The 21,840-nt window shown below is 42.0% G+C and overlaps 1 long non-coding RNA gene across 1 annotated transcript in view; it reads right to left on the reverse strand.

Moving 5' to 3' along the window:
• Positions 1–1,638: 1,638 nt before the first annotated feature.
• The window catches only part of LOC120411972, a 129,055-nt gene continuing 108,853 nt past the window's right edge, over positions 1,639–21,840 (reverse strand). Inside the window, exons 16-17 of the long non-coding RNA XR_005604608.1 lie at positions 5,041–5,237; positions 1,639–4,888 (exon numbers count right to left, since the gene is read on the reverse strand). This is a non-coding gene — a long non-coding RNA (uncharacterized LOC120411972). The remainder of the gene's footprint in view (positions 4,889–5,040; positions 5,238–21,840) is intronic.

Consider the following 21,840-nt stretch of genomic DNA (forward strand, 5'->3'; position numbering starts at 1 on the left):
GTGGCAGAGCAGAGGACCTGCTGACCAGCAGTATGTCATGTAGTGTCATGGAGGGGCATGTGGGGAAGCTCTCTGTTCAGAATGAGTGAGAAAGGTTATTTAGGGGAAATAACAGAAAAAAAATGATAACAACAAACATGCTCACTACCAGAACTGTCCCTACATGTCTTACTCCTCCTCCTCCTCCTCCTCCATGGAGGCCCTGTAGCTTCTTCTGCATTTGTGGAGAAATGAACAAGTGACTGATTCAATTAAATAAGTTGGATGTAATAATGGAATACAGCCATGTTATACAGTAGACATACAAACAGAAAGACTGGTTTAAGAGGGTATAGGCTGTCTTAACTATGGTATCCTGCACCAGTTGAAAACTTGACCATTTGGCATTAATAATAATCTTTCAGTCTAGTATTTTTTATGCAATTAACGCACAAGTACATCTATCAGTATATCTGTCTACATTTGAAATAACTACAGATACATTTTTTCCCATGTCGCATTGAAAACGTTTCACCTATTCACTTTTCTCTGCCTTTGGCCATTCTGAGTAAACAATAGAATTTATTTCTTACCTCAGACCCATTCATTCTCTTTCAAGGAAGCTGACAAGAACCTTCGAATTTACTCTTACTACTGTTTTTTTCCTTATTTCACTCTTCTGTTGACACATAGTCCTATGCTCATAAACCAGGGTGAACTGCTATATGCACGGCATGTCCAACACCACTACAGGGCTAAAGGCAAAATGAGGAGTGGGCTTCCTCCAGCTCAGGAGCTGTTTTGCCCTATCCCCTGCTGCAAGTCAGTTGCCTACCAAAAATCCTTCTTTGAATTTTGGTGTAAAGTTCAGGTCAAGTCCATCTGCAAAACAAGGATTTCTAGAATAGTACAAAACTAAGAAATCTACAATTTTTACAAATTACAGCTATGCTAGGAAAATGTGAGGAATAAGATGCAGAGGGTTCCTATAATAAGCTAAAAATCTACTAAAGTCTTTCTGGGCTTGCCACAGCACACAGGCTGTGAGTCACAACTCCCAAGGCTTCCACTTAACAACTAAAAGGGAGAAATGATCAATAACATTTTTCTCAGTGAGTGATTAAGACTGCTTTTAACAATGCAGTCATGCATGCTATGTACTAAAAGGGATGATTCATTAGTTACTTGGAAGAGGAGCATCTTCTTTTCTCAGTTCAGAAGCCAGAGGGATGAGCCAGTGCCTCATGAACAGGGCTGACTAGCATGTAGAAGGAGAGCAAATACTGGCTACTTTTGTCCCTGTCCCCACATCTGCAGAGCTCTTCTCTCTAAAGCAAGAAAGAAATAGGGGAATTTTGTATTCAGAAGTGGCATTGTTTTAGGCATGCTTTGCATAAGTCTGATACCAGAGCTGGCTGCTGGCAGCTATTGGCAGCTCCCTCCTCTGCTCTGCAGACACAGGTGTCTGCCTCCAGCCCAAAGCATGATCTTCATGGCCCTACTGAGCAGCCCAAATAGACATACCAACAGCCCTGAACACCACTTTCTCATGTTCCTTTGGCACATACACGAAACATTTGTTCGTTCTGATTTTTATGGCGATTGCCACTGCTGAAATAAAAAAGAACACTTACACATAGAACTAGCAAAGAGGACAACAACAATAATGGATTTTAATTTTTAGTTGAACTTACACATAGAACTGGCAAAGAGGACGACAACAATAATGGATTTTAATTTTTAGTTGAACCCTATTGTTGCTGAAATGAAATTTAAATCAACTCCTCCCAACTTTCCATCATATTAAGTTTGCTAATGCTAATCTTCCTTTGAAAATGAGGTCATGCATACAGTAACGACTATGCCACTCCCAAGCCTTGCCAGGTTTGGGTAGCTCCACATTGTAAGGCATTCTTTGCAACACCCTAGTAGTGCAATACAGTAGTGTGATGGCATAACCATCTGAAAGGTAATCCTGGGTTGTCTTACAGTGTTCTTCCTGTGAGGAGAAATGATGTTGCCAAAGCCTGTATGCAAAACATTTCCACAAGTGGAAACTGATGTTGTGTTTTCATCACAACAGGTGTTTAATTTATGGGCAAGTACAAAGCTTTTTTCCTTTTTTTTCTGATGAGACTGGTCAAAATTGTCACGAAACAGACCTACATTTCTTTCCCCTTTTCTTGGAGTCTGAATATCAGATACAAGCATAGCTTTCATGCTTCTTACTGCAGACTTGCAATAATCATCTGGACACACTGTACTCAGAAAACTGGCAGCAATTCCAAATTGGTGTATGTGACAGACCTCTGGCACCAGCTTAAAGATGATCAGTATCTGCAATGCTAGTATACATACAGTGCCCTTGCATCCAACCAACAATCACACTTTTCCTAAGAACACTTCTATCCTGGATTTTATCCATCCCATAGAAACTGCATCACTCATCCCTGGGCTAAATCTTTGCCTAAATGTTTCTCTCTCTGGTTTTGCTTACACTTTCTTTTGACCTAATCCTGGCTACCCCTTTTTGCCTTTCACCGCTCTTCTCCTCTGTCACAAGTTGCCTCCTTGGCAGCCAGCACCAGCTATTTAAGCAAAATCATTCATCTCCCTTACTCTGTTTTCTTGAAGATGTCAGGGTGGGATGAAAGGGGATGCAGCCTCCACATCCCAGAGCAACCCTGATCCAAATGAAGTGGTCAGCAGCTCTAAGGGATGGAGAAGAAATCCCTGTCAGTACTTCCCTTCCCAAACACATTTGAGCAGTATCCTGCCCTGAACATGGCCTACCCTCAACTCTCCTGTATACGTTAGTATTTATTACCAGTCTTTTGTTATCTGAATGCCTTTTTATTTCACCTTGTCAAGTGCAGAGTATGCTTCCCATAATACTGGGAGTAGAAAAAGGGTCCCTCAAGTGCCTGTCTAGCTGAGTTCCTGATAAAAAGACCTCAGGGATTTTGGTTATATTATTCATTATGTAAGAATGCTTAAAGCCTTGGCTACATAAATTCCATGCAATTCAATTCCAAACATACAACTTTAAGGAAATATATCACTACTGAAATAAGAAGTGCTTTGGGAAAACCAAAGCGGGGGATTAGTTTGGGGGGGTTTTTCAGTTCAAAAAGATGGTATTTTGCTCTAAAGCAAGGATCATTTTTGTGGTTTTGAGGTCAAAAAATGTCTCTTGAAAACCAAACTATTTACTTGAAACGTGGACAGGGTTCTTTTCATTAAGTAGTGGAATATATTGAACAAAAGAAGGATCTTCTATTAAAAAATCTCATATTCAGTGAAAAAGTTTAAATCTCCTGAATCTCCTGAATGAATGCACAGCACATATTGGACACCAAATGGAATCATCTTCATTATATATGTATGTATATAACCACTGAAGAGCAATGTAAAAAAGCAGAGCATTATCAATTCCATATGTGAGGTGTTATGTAACTTAAATTATTTTTTCTTTCACCATCATGCTTCAGCTTTCACCAGAAACTTCAAAGACAAATAAAACATTAGTCATTTAACTGGTGATATATAATACTTGTGTTTGTCATCTCTGGCAAGGTTCTGCTTTTAAACTTAAGCAATTAATTTGTGTCCTAAGAGACGTAAGTACATAAACTTCATTGCAGCAGATCTCTGATAATGCTGAACACAAAGCAAGGTCAGACCCTGGGAAGGAAAACTGAGCACAATGCTGAATGACAGCTATGATTATTTTTTTCTATAACTCCTGAAATCTTGTATGCTGCTCTTCTGACACTTCCTTGGAAATAACTGCATCATTTTAGCTAAAACGTTTCCTGCCTTCTCCCCTCAGCTACCCACAAGAAACAGCCAGAGGCATTTATTTACCATTGAAAATATCTGAACAATATATTCACATTTCAGAAAGTATGGAAGAATTGAAAGCAGTATAATTTAGTGGAAAGAGCTGGGCAGTTTTTTCCTAGGAGCTATTACCCATGCTCTACATAATGGAAATGTTGCTATTTTTTTTTATCAGTAACTCACTGCCTTGTTACTCTGCCACTCTCTATAATGGTTAATATATAACTCACCAATGTGTCATTTTTTTCCCTAAAGTGTTACTTCAGGCAGTGCAGAGGAATTCCCTTTGATATCTGTGCCAGAGCAAAGGTAAGCTGGCAGCTGCAGTTACACAAAAGGGGGACATCAGCTGCAAGGACAGCTTGGGAACGTCTGTCTCCCATCCCTGCCTTGCCTCTGGCTGTTTCTTCACACTCATGCTTCTCTGCAACTGTTTTTTGAGTTTGTGCTGTAAATCAGGTCACTGAGCTGATCCAAATTACAAATAGGCTTTTTTATTCACGGAGTTTTTCTTAATACAGGTTGCTTTTCCTACCAGAACGATGCCAGAAACCGCAGTGCTGGCGCAACTGAGGAGGCAGGGTCCTGGGACAGAGAGGAGACAAAAGCAGGTGGACTAGAGGGCACTGGGGATGAAGCGTGCCTGAGTTCATGGAACTGCTGGCTCAGATGGTATCTCTTCCATTAACAAGGGTAGGATGCAGTCAGGAGGTTGTTGTCAGAAACAATTAACAAACAGCAAGTTCACACAAAAGGATCGTGCACTTGTTCTAAAAAAAGACTAAAACTAAACAGCTCCTATATGACTCGTCTACACACATGCACAGGCATACACACACAAATGCATATTCACACACATGTACACAAACAAAAACCATATCTAAATTTAAAAGAAATGCAAAATACATCCTATTTCAGCGTTTTTGACGGTCTTCAAAGCCTGCATGCAGCTCTGATCCCCTGGATGGCTGCTGATTCATGAAAGCAGCAACCAGGGAAGCCTATAGAGGGAGCAGGCCACCTTCTTTTCTTAAGCAAGAGGAATTTTCAGCCTTAAGTGATGACCCTGAGGGAAAGGAGAGAGAAGGGTAGAGAAGGAAGATGTCTTAGGGAGCAGAGCCCTACGCAAGGGCCAGAGCAGTTGCCCTGCAAACAGGGGGAGCAGTGTCAGACCTGCCTCTCAGGGCACGGGCAAGAGAGCTGCGGGTCCACACCTACCGTCTTCCTCCTCCCCTCTTGTGTTCACACTTTGTGCCCTACAGGGAGTCAGGAATTTCTCAGTATTTCCCTCAGTCACTGGGGTGTCCCAACACTTCAGCCACTCCTCTGCACATTGCAGGATGGAGATTTGCTTGCCTAGAAGCTGAGCAGGATTTAATCTTCCAACACCTACAGCCAAAGCAATGGAGTACTGCCTAGAAGAAAAGGAAAGATACAGTCAAAAAAGCCTGGCATTTCCTGTTGAACAAAAAGAATAACTGAAAAAAGGCTAACCATGTCACAGACAGCATAAAAGAAGCAGCATTAAGCAGAGCAGTTTCAAAAGACAGAATACACAGAAATGTCATAGTTAGTTATTGTCAGAAGAGGCTATGTGACTGAACTGAACATTATGTGTATTTGAATCCACATGTGCATACACAAAAATTTCTAAGTCTTTAACCCATGTATACCTGTATTGAAGGTCCAGAAAGCTGGCAGTTATTTGTATGGCTGTAAAGCCCAGAAGGCCTGTCCTAGACAGATTTGTGTTTGCTGAGCATGACACAAACCTGTACCAAGAGCCTCTGCCCTATTGTGTTTATTACAGTCCAACAAAACAGAGGATAAGACTTTTTTTTCTTTTTCTTATTCTTTTTCTTTTTGAAACAGATAGGCAGCTGTGACCAAAAAGAAAGTTTAACAGAAACCGGGTGTCATTAAACCAACCCAGTTTCAGTCTTAGAGACCAAAGGACTAGCAATTAAAAAACACCTGTTCAGAGCTTGACTGAGCAGTATATGTGTTTTTAAATTAAAAATAACAATCAGAAATAAAAACCAGTGCACAATACATGGCAAATTCACATACATTATTTACAGTGTTGCACCTCTGAGTTCTTCTTGTGGAAAGACTGGCCACCAGAGTGTGCATCAGATAACTGACATTTTAGTAAAAGTCTAAGGATGGGTATAAATATGCAATATTTATACATAAAAAATTATACTAAGAGCTTCCTCCCCCCTCCCCCCCCACGCACTTAGGTCTAATAATACTTTAGTGTGTGTCTCCTGCAGAGGAAGAGCAGGTCATAGCACTGCAACATAAATAGTTAAGCACAAGCCATGCAGCAGTAAAAGAGAAAAGGAGCACTCTATGCCCTTCAATTCCAAGGCAATGTAGCATGAGAAATCTAATAAAATAAAATAAAAGGATAGTAAAACTTTTCCTCATGTAACCTACATAATATTGTTCATTATTTGACTTTTAATACAGGTTTGCTGCTGCTTTCTTTTTTGCCTTTTTTTTTTTTCCCATCATTAGAGAAAGACCATTTGAGGAATATACTCTGCACAGTGATGTGATTCAGCAACTTTCTGGAAAACGAAAACACAGGCCTCTTTTTGGTGCACTAATGAAACACAACTGGCACTAATTTTCATTGAATTGAGCCTAACTGAAAGCAGGCAATGTACCATGTAAGCTAAAGCTCAGTGATCTTAGATCACAATATTATTTTTCACAGGTTTTTATACATTATGTGCCAAACATAACCTGCTGCTAAATCAGGCCAATGATAACAAACAGATTGTTGTACAAGCTGTTGTGTTATCAAGAATGGCTCAGCAAATACATTTGTCTTTTAATCCAAATTGTAGGTAGCTTCTGTCCATACCAACATGCGAGACCATTGTTTCTGAGTATCTCCCAAGGACATGTCCACAGAAACGGTACCCAGCAGTTCCACAAAGGCAGAGCCTCCTGTCATAAGCTTTCCATGTCAACATTTTTTCCATGAGGACACTGAATGGTATTCAGTAACACCCCTCTAGACACATGATATAATTTTACATATTTGGTATTCTTTACCGGGAACACTCCAAGTCTGGGAAATTAAATCAGGATCAAAAAGAGGAAGAAAATCCCCCACAGTCACACACAGGGTAGTCAATCAAATTTAGGAAGCCTTATGCTTCATGGGTGTGTTTCCATCAAAAATATCTTAATAAAGACATCATTGTCTATTTAGTCTGATAGAGAAGTCCTGTCTCCAGGCAGGCATGATGTGGTAGCCAGCCATGGCAAGCAGTGAGTGCCTGAGCTGGGATGTGCTGCATGTCCTGGCTTAGGGCACATGCTCTTTTTTCTCCAAGCAACATGCAGAGTGACAAGCAGCATGTGTCCCATGTACCACCAGAACCATTCCTGCCTCAAGCCACAGAAGAGCTGCCACTGCAGCACTGCAGCCAACAGTGAGTGCAGCTGGTGAGGAGTGGGTCTCACACCCTCTACGAACCCACCTAAAGGTGAAAAGTGCTGCATGAGCACCCACCCCTATTCTTCCTGGTGGAGCTGCCTGGGAATATTGGCACCCAGGATTTGTGGGCTTGGCTTACCACCAACCAGGTTGCTGGCATTAAAGATCTGGCAGAATTTCTACCATAAATATTTCTATCTGGCCATTGTATATCAGCTGTAAAAACTTGCTCTGGGCAGATATTTGGAAAACAAGACCCAGCAAGATAATCCTTTATTAAACACATTATCCTATTTGAGTAATCTACAGATATGTAAATCAAGACATCTGCATGTGTAGGCCCCACTGACACCTTTGCTGATTCTTCTCTGCTGATGCTACGGCCATTAGGGAAAGTGAGAACTGCCCATTCTCGAGTTCTTGGTCTGGGGCTTTCCTTTTACCTCCAGATGCCCTCAATGGTTCAGATAAAAATGCTGGGGAGACATAGGGTAGAGCAGACAAGCTGCCGTCAACAAGGAAACGTAGAGAAGGGTTTCCACAGAAGAAAAACCCAACTCTGAGAATGCACATACAGCCATATATGTATCACCTCTGCACACAGGTGAAGAAGAGCCACTGTTGGAAAGTCCCTGAATCCTGCCTAGCCATACATGCCTCCTTCCAGATCTGGAGTAAGCCAAGTTTTCTGGATAAGTGAAAGAAAAATTGCACTTTTTTCTATCTCAGAGGAAATGTCTGCTGTTGCTTCCCAATAAAACCAGCCTCTTGATCACAATGCCATAACACTGCACCGGCCACATAGCCCTCTTGTTTTAAAAGGTTTCCTGTGGGTTCTACCACATCTGACATATACTTTGGTGGAAAACGTGTCAGCTGGCCCTTCTGAATGGAGATTGCCAGATGCACACAGAATATCCCCAGGACGAGTAACTGGTTAAATGCACCAGGAATGGAAAATTCAGTACCCAACAAACAGCAGCAACTTTTCATGCATTAATAATAAAGTATTCAGGATTTATAGTTAGAAATACTCTTTTCATTGATTTCATTATTAGAAGTCTGTTACATCTAAGCATTTTTTTAAATGCTGAATCTCATTTCTAAATACCCTGAGGGAACAAATGCCACAACAACAAAATCAGAAACATATTACTGAAGACAAAATTAGAGTAATTAAGCTCAACACTATACAGGGAAAATGCAGTGTTAAAATGTATGAGGTAAAATGTTTTCTAACTATCCCAATGTTAAACATAATTTTGTCCTTGGAATGAGCAAGGGCAGAAATTTGTGGCATTCTCCAACAGTATTAAGCACAACTGTAGTTTATGCAAGTTATGTGCTAGATCAGTATATTTTCTCAGTGTAGTTAAGGCCAAAGAGGTTCAATAAGATATTTTTAATTAACAAGTATTTTTTAAAAAGTACTTTTAACTTTTCCTTCCTTTGGGACTGTGGTTGCAGGAAGTCCTGAGAAAATAGTTTATTTTTCAGTACTCTTACACAGGAAACCTGGAGGGATATCTCAAGTGAAAGAGATTCTTCAGCAAGCATTGAAAAGCCACTGCTATCACACCTATGACATTGGTGGCAAAAGCAGCAGAAGGTGACAGATATCCACCAGTCTGTACTGGGGCAACCCTTCAGATGCTTTGTAGTGAAGTTTTCTGGGGTAGGTAGGACAAGTGTTTCAGAGCACACATACTGCCATGGCCTGGGTTAGAGACAGGCTTCCCTTATCACTCCTGAGCAAGTGTCTTCATGAAACAGGTCTTTTCACACCACCTGTGCATAGCACATGCGCACATTCTGCAGGCTGGGCAATGACATTTTCTTCTCACAATGATGTTGGAAAATATATTCCCTTTCTTTTTTTCAGGAACAAAAAAAGAAACCATGTATTTCCAAAACCAGAACCGTGTCGTAATAGCCAACACAGGATAAGAGGTTGTTGCGGTCTGCAGTATCTTCTCACATTAAGTAACCCCCCCTTCCTCCCCCTCTTCCAGCCTCAAACATGTGGCTGTCATAAGCTCTTTAAGGCAACATTGTCAAATACATTCGCCAAATATTCTGATGAAAAAGAATCATTCAAATAAAAAAAATACAGTGATGAAAATACTCTGTTTAGAGCATTGCTTCATATTGGTGAGTAGCTCATTTGCTATTCCTGGGTATTAGAGTCAAGCTCAGTGCTTTTGTAATAGATATTTTTAAATAAAGGTTAAAGAACAGGTTTGTCCTATGTTACTTGAAATGTATGTGGAAACAAACAAGCACCCACTTCTTTGGGCACTACCTATGGTCGTGTCTATAGGTCTTGAAACAAGCAGACAGACCAAATACACATGGGTTTCACAAATCGTTCCCCAGCAAAAATCTGCGCGTATGAGCTGACTCCTTATCTCCACTTCAATCAAATGAGCTTATTGTTAAAGTTTTACAAAGCAACCCAGCAGCAAGGTGAAAGATGGAGAGATTATTGAATAATAGATAAGAATATTTTTAGTCAGCTCAGATGTATTCACATATCTGAGAAAGCACCAGGAAAAAAGCCCTCAGAAAGGTGCTGGCTGAATTCCAGCAAAAGCAACTTGACTGTCAGGGCCCTGCAAGGGCTGGGGTCTTCCCATGAGAGATGGCAAAACAGAGCTGCTGGGGAGGCACTGGGGAACCCAAGACAGTCCCAGCCCCAGTCACTGGGTAACTCTGTGGGGATGGAGACATAGGCCTGTGGTGGGGCCAGCCTGAGCCACTCGCAGCTGAGCAGGGCTGTGGGTAGCAGGAGAGTGGCTCTGCTGAAGCATTACTGTGGCAGGGACTGACAGCCCCAGGGGGCTGACATGGGATCCTGGGTTGTAGGCATGGTGGGGGGAGCCCCAGAGGCCTGGGCGAGGGTAGTCAGAAATGGGGGTGCCCTCAAGGCCCTGATATAGTTATGCAGACATGCAAAATTAGTGCTTAAAAAGTTGTCCATATTTCTGGTCCTGGAATTTATTAAGACATTTTTGCTTCTTTTTCACTCATAGCATTATAAGCCAACAATCCTGCCCTTAAATTTGCAGCAGCTGGAACTGTAAACCTATTCCCAAGGTCATTCTTCCCATCACGTTTCCTAAAATGCAGTTAAATGGAGGGGCAACAAAGCATTTGTAATGATCTGGAAAGAACCTTCCCCTTCCACAGAAGACGAAAACTACCAAATTGTCTGATTTCAGCACTGTTCTGCTTCTTACCCTACATCCATTACCCAGTGAGAGTCATTGTTCTGTTATTATGGCCTGAGGAGACAAAGATTTTTAAAAGATTTTTTCACTGCGTGAGCCAGCCCTCTCCCTGTTGTCTTTCCCTTTTAATGAAGATCACAGTGTAGTTGACATCTTTGATCCTGAGAGCCTCTGAAGAAGCGAAGGTATAATGACATTATTCACTTAAAAGCTGGGGAGATACTGACTGAAACAACGTCTACTGAAATCAAGTAGCAGTGAGTAATGAAGTGTCACTTGGATATTCAGAACTTCATTCATTAAAAAACATTTCTGAAAGGAACTGGCTCATGTGTCCCTGGAAACACTAACACAAGACGTGCCAGGCTAAATCAGACTTGGCATCTAGTCTGGAATCAAAGTACTTGAACATAGTCCATCCTCCCACAACACTGACTACAGAGCAGAAACCCCTTCTCTTACCTTGTGTACAGCTATGAGACTAGATGCAACAGTGGGCTAGAGAATCTCTTAAAAGGCAGGTGTAAACAGGCAATACTTATCTCAGTAATATTCAAGAAGCATATTCCATCACAATGTAAAGGTATGACAGCCCCCAAAATACTGTACCATCTGAAAAGAACCAAACTTTTGTCTTTTGGACCAGGGACAGTCATGAGCCTGCAGCACAATGGAGCTCAGTGCTGCCTAATCTACCTTGATTTTTTGACAGGACTTTTTTATGAGCTCCTTGCTCCCTTAACTAGCCTGCTGTAGGCAACTGAGTTAACATGTTCAAAATTAGCTTAGATGTGTTTAAGTTATGCCTTGGGTCCTGTAGAGAAAGAACAAATACAAACTGGGAGTTGAAACTGCAGCATTGACATAGCCCAGCATTTTGGACCTCTTGTCCAGAAAGGCATTTCGGCACACATGTAGCTGTAAGGCTCTGAATACACTTGGCAACTGCTTTAGCTTAATAAGGGTGAAGCATGTTGTGAGCTCCCTTCTGGACTGGAAATTGTCTCTGAAGGGTTTTATAAAATACAGTAGATTCTCAGGAAGCAGGAAACAATATTTATTCAATTTCTCTCCTCTCGACCTGAATGCACTGGAGCTAGGATATTTTGGCATAAAACTCAGACATATTTAAGCAAATGTCAGAGGCCAGCAAAGGCCCGGCCAAGTCAGTTTTAGTGAGTGTGGGCAGGTACAGAGAGGGCCCTTTCTCAAGGGCACACAAGCCCAAGTGCCGAGTGACAGAAGTCAGGATGAACACCAGCAACACGGAACAAGGAGCCACGTCATCATTCTGTGAGGACTTGGACAGGCTGTTGTGCCATTTCAGCATGCAGGGCCCAGAAGACTACTGCAACTAGCGCAGCTTCTTAAGAAAATAGCAGTAAACAAATCTGTATGCAGTGCTCTTCTAGTGACAAACCAGTTCAAAAGAAACCCACAACAAGCACCTTCAAGAGAAGAACCCATGCAAGAACCCATCTATGCAGACACACAAACACACAGAGACATCAGCATATTTATGCAGAACAGTATCACATAACATCTCACTTCAGATCTTGTGGATCACATGGAGGCACAGGGTCATCCACATGCAGATCACTGCTTTGGCAGCTGTTCGGATCCACCATCTGCATCTTTTGCTTCCCAGCTCCCTCAAAGTGAAGTTACAGACAGACGGAAATACTGAAAAATCTCCCTGCCTGCAGACTGCAACATTTGGAAATGGCTGTGTCAGCTGATATTCACCCCCTGTAATGGCACCAATTGATATTTGAAGCTGTGTTTTCATTTCTGGAGAATAATGCACATGCCTCAACTCCCTTCTCAGATGTGTCATCCCACTGCTATTCCTTTCTTCTTTAAGCTACAGTTTAGTATTCTTTTAAGTGAACACGATTACCAACACAGCAGTCCCCACTTTCTCCCACTCCCACAATTTCTCCCAGATCATCTGTTGTACTGTGCCATCATAAATATTTTTGTGGCTGCATGGTTAACCAGAGCAAGGAACTGATCCAGATGAAAAACAGCCCCTGGGAAAAAAATACGCAATTTTTGCAATATAATTCCCCACAAAGTCATACAAATGCTTATGCTACAATTGTAAGAAGGTTTCCATAAGAATCCGGATGACTGACTGAGAAAAGGGAAGGAGAACAATCTGGTTTTTTAAGCAGTTTTTCTGGCCTTAATGTGGTGCCATGGTTTGGCATTTGCTTTCACCAGCATTTTTCCACAGAAAGGACATAGAAATTCCTTTGGGGACTAAACATGCAGAGCTATTGAAAATTCCTTCTGAATGCCCGGGGAAAAGTTCTTTGCATAGCAATATCTAACTCTTGTCAGCATTGGAGACCAAGTTCTTACACTTGAAGAAGAGCATTCTCCTATCAATGACAAGCTCAAGGATCCTTTAGAGTCAACTGTTAGCACTTCAGAGGCAAACAGCCTATTTCTCTTTCTCTCGTTTTCTCTGGATTTAAGGACTGTTGAGGCCAAATGCTGCCTCGTTACCTATTCCACAGCCCTGTGGTGTAAATGGGAGAGAAAAGTATGGAAGCACTACCATTGGATTGAATTTTATCAAAAAGCTTTTTGAAAACAGCTCACCTCCCCATTTAACAATTTCTAACAAACTAAGCCTAAAACTAGAGACAGAAAGTCCTGACACCAGTTCCCTCAATTTCACTTCTTTTTGTCTTGTTTTCTTTCTTCACAATAAAGTGACAGTTCCACTGCTGATATTTCTCAGGATACATGTGACAATCTTGTGAGACACTTGAAAATTGCAGTTAAATGCAAGCTTGCTGATGAATAAAGCTGCACAGAAGGCAAAAAAGTTGCCTCCTCCACTTAAAAAAAAATTCAAGAATTACTGTTTTCTCCCCACTGGTTTGTGGTGGGAGATAGGGGGGATACAAAATAGCTGATGCCATGAGTGGGAGGACTGACTACAAAGAGAACTCTTATTGTTTCCAGTAACTGTACAATTAACTTAAATTGTGGCTATCTTTTCACCAGTGGGCTTAACATATTCAGACTAAGAATAGTGTCTAAGTGAACATTACAATTTCCTAGAGAGATTGCAAACCAGTGATCCTCCCTGAAATTGTATACCATTCCTTACCCTTTGCTGACCCAGAAACACAAAGGCTGTATGTTACCATAGGCCAGGGGGCTTCCTCCACACTGTCTGTGACATGGCAATCCTAAGGCCAGAGCTCTGGCACATACAGTGGACATATTCAGCTTGGGGAAGTAAAGATCAGGGAAAAAGGTGCAGCAGATAACAGAAATGGACTGACCTCATCATATCTGCTATTTGGGTAGCTCTGTTAATTTTGATGAAACCCAAGAGGGACTCAGCTATAGAACAGAGAGGTGAGCGTTTTTAGACATTAAATGTTTTTAAACTCTAGGGAGCCTAGAGAATGTAAAATTCTCTGCTGGGCAGACACTGCTTAAGGAAGTTAGAGGCCTGTTTTTAACACATCCTTGGGAAAGCTGGCAAGAAGAATTGCCTTTGAATTTTTCCACCACTGCCAGTTCCCCACACATCATTATGTCTGTACTTCTGGCTGTATTCGTGTGGCTTTTGGAGCTGTGATGGCCTGAGAACATGATCAGGGTAACATTTGTAAGGACAGGTCTTGTTTTTTATGAAATCAAAGGGGCAGAAACCATACAGATTTTCAGGCACATAAACTCGTCTCCACGTCACTGAAAAGTCAGTGTGCTTGGAAGTGTGTCAGAGCTTTTTCTATCTCTACCTGTCTAGAAAAAGATGACATTCCCCTTCAACACCCCTCTACTTGATCTGATGCTCAGCTTTCTCCCTCCCCAGTAAAGCCTCCTCTAACTCTGTCTCCATTCTGACAGCATTCCCAGTCTTGTCTGGATGCACTGAGTTTTCATACCCTCCTTTCCACCTTTCTTCCCATTCTTCTCACCCTGTCCCACCACCTCTTCAAGGCCTCACGTAGCTCATCCTCTGGATCTCCCACTCTTATTGCACTGAAGCCCCTTTGACAGGCCCCTGTCAGGCAGGAGCAGTTCCACAAAACTTAGTCTTCTGCAAGGCAAAGCCAGCAGAGAGATTCCTGTCCAGCCAGAGCCACTTTCTCTGCCAGGCACTGCCTGATAACTGGATGATGGGGCTGTGCTGCCAACTACACCGCTGCAGCCATCAGGAGTATCAATAACCCTCAGAAATGGAGTTCCCTTCAGCTTTGATCATTTCAGTGATAGGGTTCAATCCACTTCCTGGCACATAGCTCCAGGGACAAAGCCAGCAGGATGAAGCACAGATGGGAATGAAAGGCTGAGCATAGGGTGAAGGAAGAAAGTGGTGGCGTGAGGCGCAGAACTGCTTAGGGTGTCTGTGCCCTGTAGAGAACACCAGTGGGTCAGAAAGGAGCATTCACAGTAGCAAGGAAGCAGCCTGTGTACAATAGGCAGTATTTTTCCCTGCAGTTCATAAAAACACAGTATTTTGTGAGCTTTGTCCACAGCTGCTGTGCAAAAAATACAAGAACATTTTGCAATACTTTTAATGTTGTTGGGTCATAATGTTCTTCAGTTCTGCATGAGGTTAAAAGGGAGGAAAACAGATTAGGACCCAGTTGAGTGAGGGGAAAAGAAAGGCAAAGGAAAGAAAATTGCCAAATACTTGCCTCAATGGGCCATCAAGTACTGAAGGGGCAGCCCCCTGCAGACATGCACAGGTTGGCAGCGCAGAGAGGACCCATCTGACACTGTGCTTCTGCAACTGAAGACTGAAGAAAGTCCCTTGAAATGGTGGGGGATGGAAGAAGGAAGAATTTCTAGCAATTCACTGCAGAACAGTGACTCTCCCCATAGTCAAGTTTGGCTAAGGGCAAAAAGTGGTGAACAGTAGGAACACCTCAGATAGGATGAAAGGAGAAAAATAATGTCCCAGATTTCTGTCTAGCACAGACCATATAGACATCTGAGCTGAAGATGAATCAACATGAATCAGCCCTATTATACCCCAGACCATAACCATGATGTAAATTGAGGTGATGCAGCAGCTGACTCAGAGGCACCTTTTGCACATCCTGGGTGAGGCCCAAAGCTGGGGACAGCAAGCTGTTAGCCATACCCAAATAAACTGATAAAGCCTGGGCAACAGGCCTGAGGTATTTTGCCCTCTCTGGTTCAAATAACCACTATATATCATGCCAACATATAATGTGCAATGGCTCCCCACCTTCCTTTTAAAGTGCAAGTTCTCCTTCAGGATTGATTTGTCTCAGCAGTGACATCACTGACAAATGGAGATGCTGTGACTACAGCCTGGCTCACCCCACTCAGAGGAGACAGGCTGGTCAGTACATACGGTCTTCTCCCACCATGGACATCTGGCAGCAGAGCCACATAAGGCAGCAAATCACACAGCAAAATAATACAGAGCATGTTCTATTTCAGTGGCATCAGTGTCCTCGTGCAGACTGTCCCATGGTGATACGAGCAGCTGTGGTGGCATGAAGAAAAGGACCATCTGGTTTGAGATCACAGCTGCGATTAGGTTTGCCACCAGAGAATTCCCCTTGAGACTAGATCCCTGAGCTCTTGACCCTCCACTAAACTTTTCTGAAGTAGTTTCTGAAAAAACCCCTCACATGCTGCAGCTAATAATTTGCTCTCAGATCATAAGGAATGCAACTTACATGCCTCTCCCTGTGCCATATGTGATGCTTGCTGGCATTAAAGAAGCGCAGGCAGAGCTGTCACAAGAAAATTTGGGAGCCTCCCTCTCCTAGACCATCCTACTGTGGTGCTTCATCCTGCCTTTCACTCGCCTCCTAGTTGCCACGAGGGACCTGCAGGCCCTGTGTCTGGGCAACATCAGCTATTGGCATGCCCTTACACGTCACCCTGCCTGTATGCTCCCTAGGTTGTGACACCCTTCATGAAGCCCCGGCATGGCTGATGTCCCCCTTGGCCTGGCTGTTGCCATAGCTCTACCTGTTGGTATGCTTCTGTCCCACCTCACCACAGGTCCCTCTCTTCAGTATGGATCAGATCCAGAGAGAGCTAATATGATCATGTTAGTAATAAGAGGAGGCTCTCAGATCCCCATGTTAAACCTGAGCACAATGTAACCTCTAGGAAACCAGGGATGGGACTCATCTCACTAAATCTTTTCGTGCCTCTAATAAAAACTGAGCTAGTAATCTAGAAAGCCATTTTAATTAGTGGAGAAGCAATTTTGAAACAAAACTCACACGAATTAATGTATATATGTGCCTTAAAATGGCACGACTCCTGTGTAGCATGGAACTTGTTCCTCAGCATTGAATCTGTCAATCAATCCCATTCTAGATGTCAAACAAGTGGAGCTGTATTTGCTTGTACCATTTCTTACAAATACCCACTTGGACACATTTACATCAGCTTGGAACTGATTTATTCCAGTTTAATTTGCATAGTTGAAGTTGGTTCTCAAACCTAGAAACACTTTAGTATTAGGTCTCCTGCTTATATTTTCATGCATATCAAAAAGAATTTTATGGGGTTTTTTTAATTGATACTGTGCAGGCTGCTAAAAAAGCACAGTACATCACTTTGAGCCCTGGACAAAGTGCTCCTCTTTGGCCTTGGATCTCTTTGTGCAGTATGTTGTGGTCTTTTTGAATATCACCTCGCTGGAAACCAGTAGGGGCTGATAGAGGTGGAATACTGGGGGGACACACCAGATGGATGGGAACTGTGGACTTCAGCACTTTCTTTGATATCTGCATTACTGCAGCTAGAGTGGGGCTGCCTTCTCTTCTGCTCACTCTGCATTTTGTGCATGAGGCCAGGCACCTGGAAAGGAGCAGGGCTCTCAGCAACAACATCATGGCAAGGAAGAAGGAAACAGGTATATGTTCAACATCACTGTGTAGCCTACTACCACTTCACTGTGGCCCTGATCCTGAGAGAAGGCACTAGAGCTTTCAAGGATAGTCCCGTACCACAGAAGGCACCGCCTGCTTTGTCATTGGCTATGAAAGAACAGGCACAGGTATCACAGGAAGTTTGACAGTGGTGCAGGTACAGGATTATCTGCTGTTTGTACCCAGACATCACCCTTTCAGCTTTCACATCATTTACGATTAACAAATTGTAACAAACCAAAATACAACAGCCAAACAGTGCTGTGTTTGCAATTCTTGCTTACAATAAAGCAGAAAGGAATAAAGAAAAGTTCCAATAGTGTTCTTCTTAATAAATAAAAATTGGGTGAATGTGATCTGGCTTTTACTATGCTGAGCATACCAGATGTCCAGAGGGCCTCTGTCGCTTTTGAACAGTTTTGATCTTGGCTTTGTATTTGTGCTGAATGAAGTGTGTTCAAATGCCTGACAGAGTCAAAGAATGCCTGAAACAGGATTTAAGTTTGAATCACAGAACCACAAAATAATTGAGGTTGGAAAGGACCTCTGGAGCTCACCTAGTCCAATACCCTGCTCCAAGTAGATCCACTGCCAACATCATATCAGGTCACTTGATCAGGTTTGCCTTTGCTTTCACAGCACTTTCCTAGGACTGAGGCTTTGGCAGCAAAGATGCTTTTGCCAGCTGAAGCCATTCCTACTCCACCTCTGATCCTGGTTCTCACAGTGTCCTCCCAGCACAAACATTTGTGTAGTCTCCTAAGGAAGTGATTCAGCTGAAATATAATCTGTACTGCCAATATCATAATAGCTTTTTATATCCAGAACAGTTCCCCAGTCCAACATATTCTGTAGTCTTACTCACAACCACGGTGGAGGAAGAGCCAGACAAGGACAAGCAGCCAAGAGGAGGAAGGCAAAGGAAGGCGAGAGCGATGAAAATGCCTGCCTGAGCCAGAGCTGCAGATTAATGAATTCTGTGTTAATACCAACCCTCAGAGAAGCAAGATTCAATTCCTGATCAAGCCCCTTCACCACTACAATTTCCTTTTTGGGGGTGGGGCAGGGTGATAAAGTATTGCTTATTGAATATTTTCACACCCACTGAACTTGTTGGGAAAACTCTATCCAATGTATAGGAACCAGGTGAGTCAGTACATATGTCAGAAAGAAGAAACAAGCAGAAAGTTGACCTGAAGAGAAGTATAAAAGAAATAAAATTTTCCAACAGAAATTGCCAGACTGGCTGAGCTACAGAATCTGGGATGTCTCCACCCAACATTTTGTGGAAAGACATTTGCTTCAGAATTAGATCAAGCCTGAGCAAAGCTGAATGAACTAACCTACCTTCACTCCAGCTTTCTTATCTTCACCATATTTCCATATTTGCCAAAAGGATTCAAAACATTATTCAAAATAACTGACAAGAAGAGCAATCACTGATCAAAACAATCTGAGGAAATTCCAAAGAAGGACTAGATTGCTGAAAATTCAGGCAATTGATCCTCATTAGTGCTACTGCCGACATACAAAAAAATAAAAAGACCTGATTCATTACAACTAGCAGTAGGTATTTAATGCAGACATCTGAGTCAGAAGCCAGATCGCACTAGTCCCTCTGTGTAATCCATGAAGAGAAGAAAGCAATCCCTGAAGATAATTCACTGCAACCTCTAACTTACCATTTCTGTATGAGCTCATTGGAGGTCAAAACTGCCCTCCAAGCAATACCCAAACACTCTTGCTCATCACCCACCAGTGAGAGGCTCAATGCACTGTCCTGTCACTTTTTATTTAAATCTCAGTCTCTCATTTCTGCTGGGCAGAGTTCAAAATGCAATTTGAAAGCCAAATACAGATTGAACTAAAACTTCAGATGCCAAAGAATAACTTACTAAAATCAATCCAATATTGAAGCTTGAAATAATATTTAAAACTACATCATGACATTGATTTGTCCAGAGTTAAAGATAATACTCCTACCCAGAGTATAATATTCCTATATAGATTCAGCAGAAGCTGAAGTCTCCAATCAGTCCTGACTCTCATTATTACCCTGACTTTAACATTAAATGTATCCTTATAAAGACTTCCAGTCCAGCCAAAAGTGGAAGTAGCAATAAGCTCCTGGCTTGTAACTGTCAAAAATCCTAATTCATTTCCCCACATGTACCCCAGAACAGAAGGTAGTACCCAAAAGCCACCTTAAGAGCAAAGAGAGGCTTTAACTAGAATCCTGTACCAAACCTTTAGCCTCTGCCTACAGCTCTATCACTGATTACAGGTTCAAACTGACGGGTGACTTGAAGAGCCACAGCCCAAAGATCAAAGATATCCAAGTACACAACAGAAACAATGCACATGCTGTATGCACCCTGACATAAACCAAACTGTACTGACAATACTTCTCACAATTCGTATCAAGCACAGAGCTGCATTCCTTTTTAAATAGAATACAGTATTTAAAATCAAGATATTCCCTTCCTAAAGGATTAAGAATAACTTGACTTTATAGGATTGATTCCAAGGACAAGACCTGTATAATTAAGGAAAGGGAAAATGTCCTAACTTCACTTCCTGCTAAATCCCATCCCACAAATTACTGCTTTATGCAGAAAGCCAAACTTACCCTGCTAATTATAAATTATTCTCTCCCAATTAGGTAATGGAAATAATAACAAATGACTTAAGTAACTAATCACAGCTAAATAGCACAGCGTGTACTGTGGATACCAAGTATTCCATACTGCAAAAGTACTCCCAGAATACGAACAAGGAAAGTGATGTCTGTCTGCATGAACTCCACAAGTGGAAAAGGTTACTGATCAAAATGTAGACAACTAAAAATTATTTGGTACTAATCTAAAACACAGTTAGTATGTCATCATTCAGAAGCATTCCACTCCGATGTGTTACTTCATTTTAAAGATGTTATATGGACTGTTTTCTGCCTTTGTACCATGCTACTAAAAGATTTTACAAGTGGGTAGCTAAAGTGAGCTCTTCTGCAAGACCAGTGAGAAGAATATTTCTGTCTAACTACTCTAAATGCGCACAAAGGCAAAGACCAGACTGAAAGCTGATTACACTGCTTTTAAACATGTCCTTGAGTGTCATGTACAGTCTGCAGAGTGACTTTTAAGTACCACATGATTATTATGCAGAAGCAAGATAATCTTTGGTGCATATTAGCTTGAAGCTTTCAAACACCAGAATATCTTTTCATGTTACTAGTCCTGAATACAAAGAAAAATTTAATAAGAACTCCAATTAGGAGCACTCCTGGATATGAATATGCTCCACAGGGTTCTGCAATTTGAAATCCAAGTGCTATCTTATTTATCTTAGAAATTAGAAAATTCTGGCAGCTAACTAGTGAGATTACAGCAGGGCAGCAACAAATGAAGGCAACCTTCATTCTGTCCCCTAGGTAGCAGATTATTTGTAATAGTTCATGGATAAAAGGACAGGACAAAGATACCAAAACTCTGTCTTTGTAGTGCAGTATTAAAATACCCCTGTGTGCTCATAAGCAGAACTAGAGTTACCATCTAAGAGCAGGAATTAAGAGGGAGGATGAAAGATTAGTTGCCCCTTCTGGTAAGGAGGAATGGCCAGTGATTCTGATACTCACCTCTACTCAGTCACCTGAGTTCAATTTCCTGCCATGTCAAGAGACCCACTGATTGTGCCTTCTCCTGTAAAATGGCAATAGCAGAACACCAGTACTTCATGGGCAGGGCAGAAGGAAGCCTGGAGAGAGAGCTGTTGAGATGCTTTCAGTATAGCCAGATGTGTAATGGAGAGGATTTAACAGCTGGTTGCTTTAAGATGCAATGGTCCTGCTCCACCACTTTATTTCTTCCCCTTCCTTGTCTGTTTCCCCTTTCCCAAACACACAGCCTCAGCACCTCTCTTGTGTAACTTCTGGTGCTCTATCTGTACAATAAAGCCAATCCAACTTACAAAGCAGCAAAAAACCTATGCTTTACTTTTGTTCTGGAATTATTTTATTATTTACGACTGCCAAGCTGAATCAGGTCACTGTACAGTTAGATGAGTTCTAGAGACAGTGAAGAGGACAACTGGAACTATGCAGCCTGAAGAGGGAAGAACAGAGCATGGGAGAGAAGCAGGATCCTCCCTCTTTAGCATCACAAATTCACTAGACTGGGAGCTATAGCTCATAACTGCCCTTGACTGATGGATGCCTCAGGTGCACAGGTACAGAGAAAAGGAGCAGCTGTTCATCGCTGGGAGTGGTGATCAAAGCCTGATCTAGCACAGGCACCAGAGCTCCAAGAGATTGACAAAGAGCTCACAAACATATAATAGAGCTGTAACTTGATATAATTCTTTCTCAAAGAAGACTCAAACAGTAGCAGACCAAAAATACAGGCAGGAAGTTCACTTCCAGCTGAGAAGAATA

The sequence above is a fragment of the Corvus cornix genome, chromosome 1A, assembly GCF_000738735.6.
Source record: "Corvus cornix cornix isolate S_Up_H32 chromosome 1A, ASM73873v5, whole genome shotgun sequence".
Taxonomy (NCBI): Eukaryota; Metazoa; Chordata; class Aves; order Passeriformes; family Corvidae; genus Corvus; species Corvus cornix.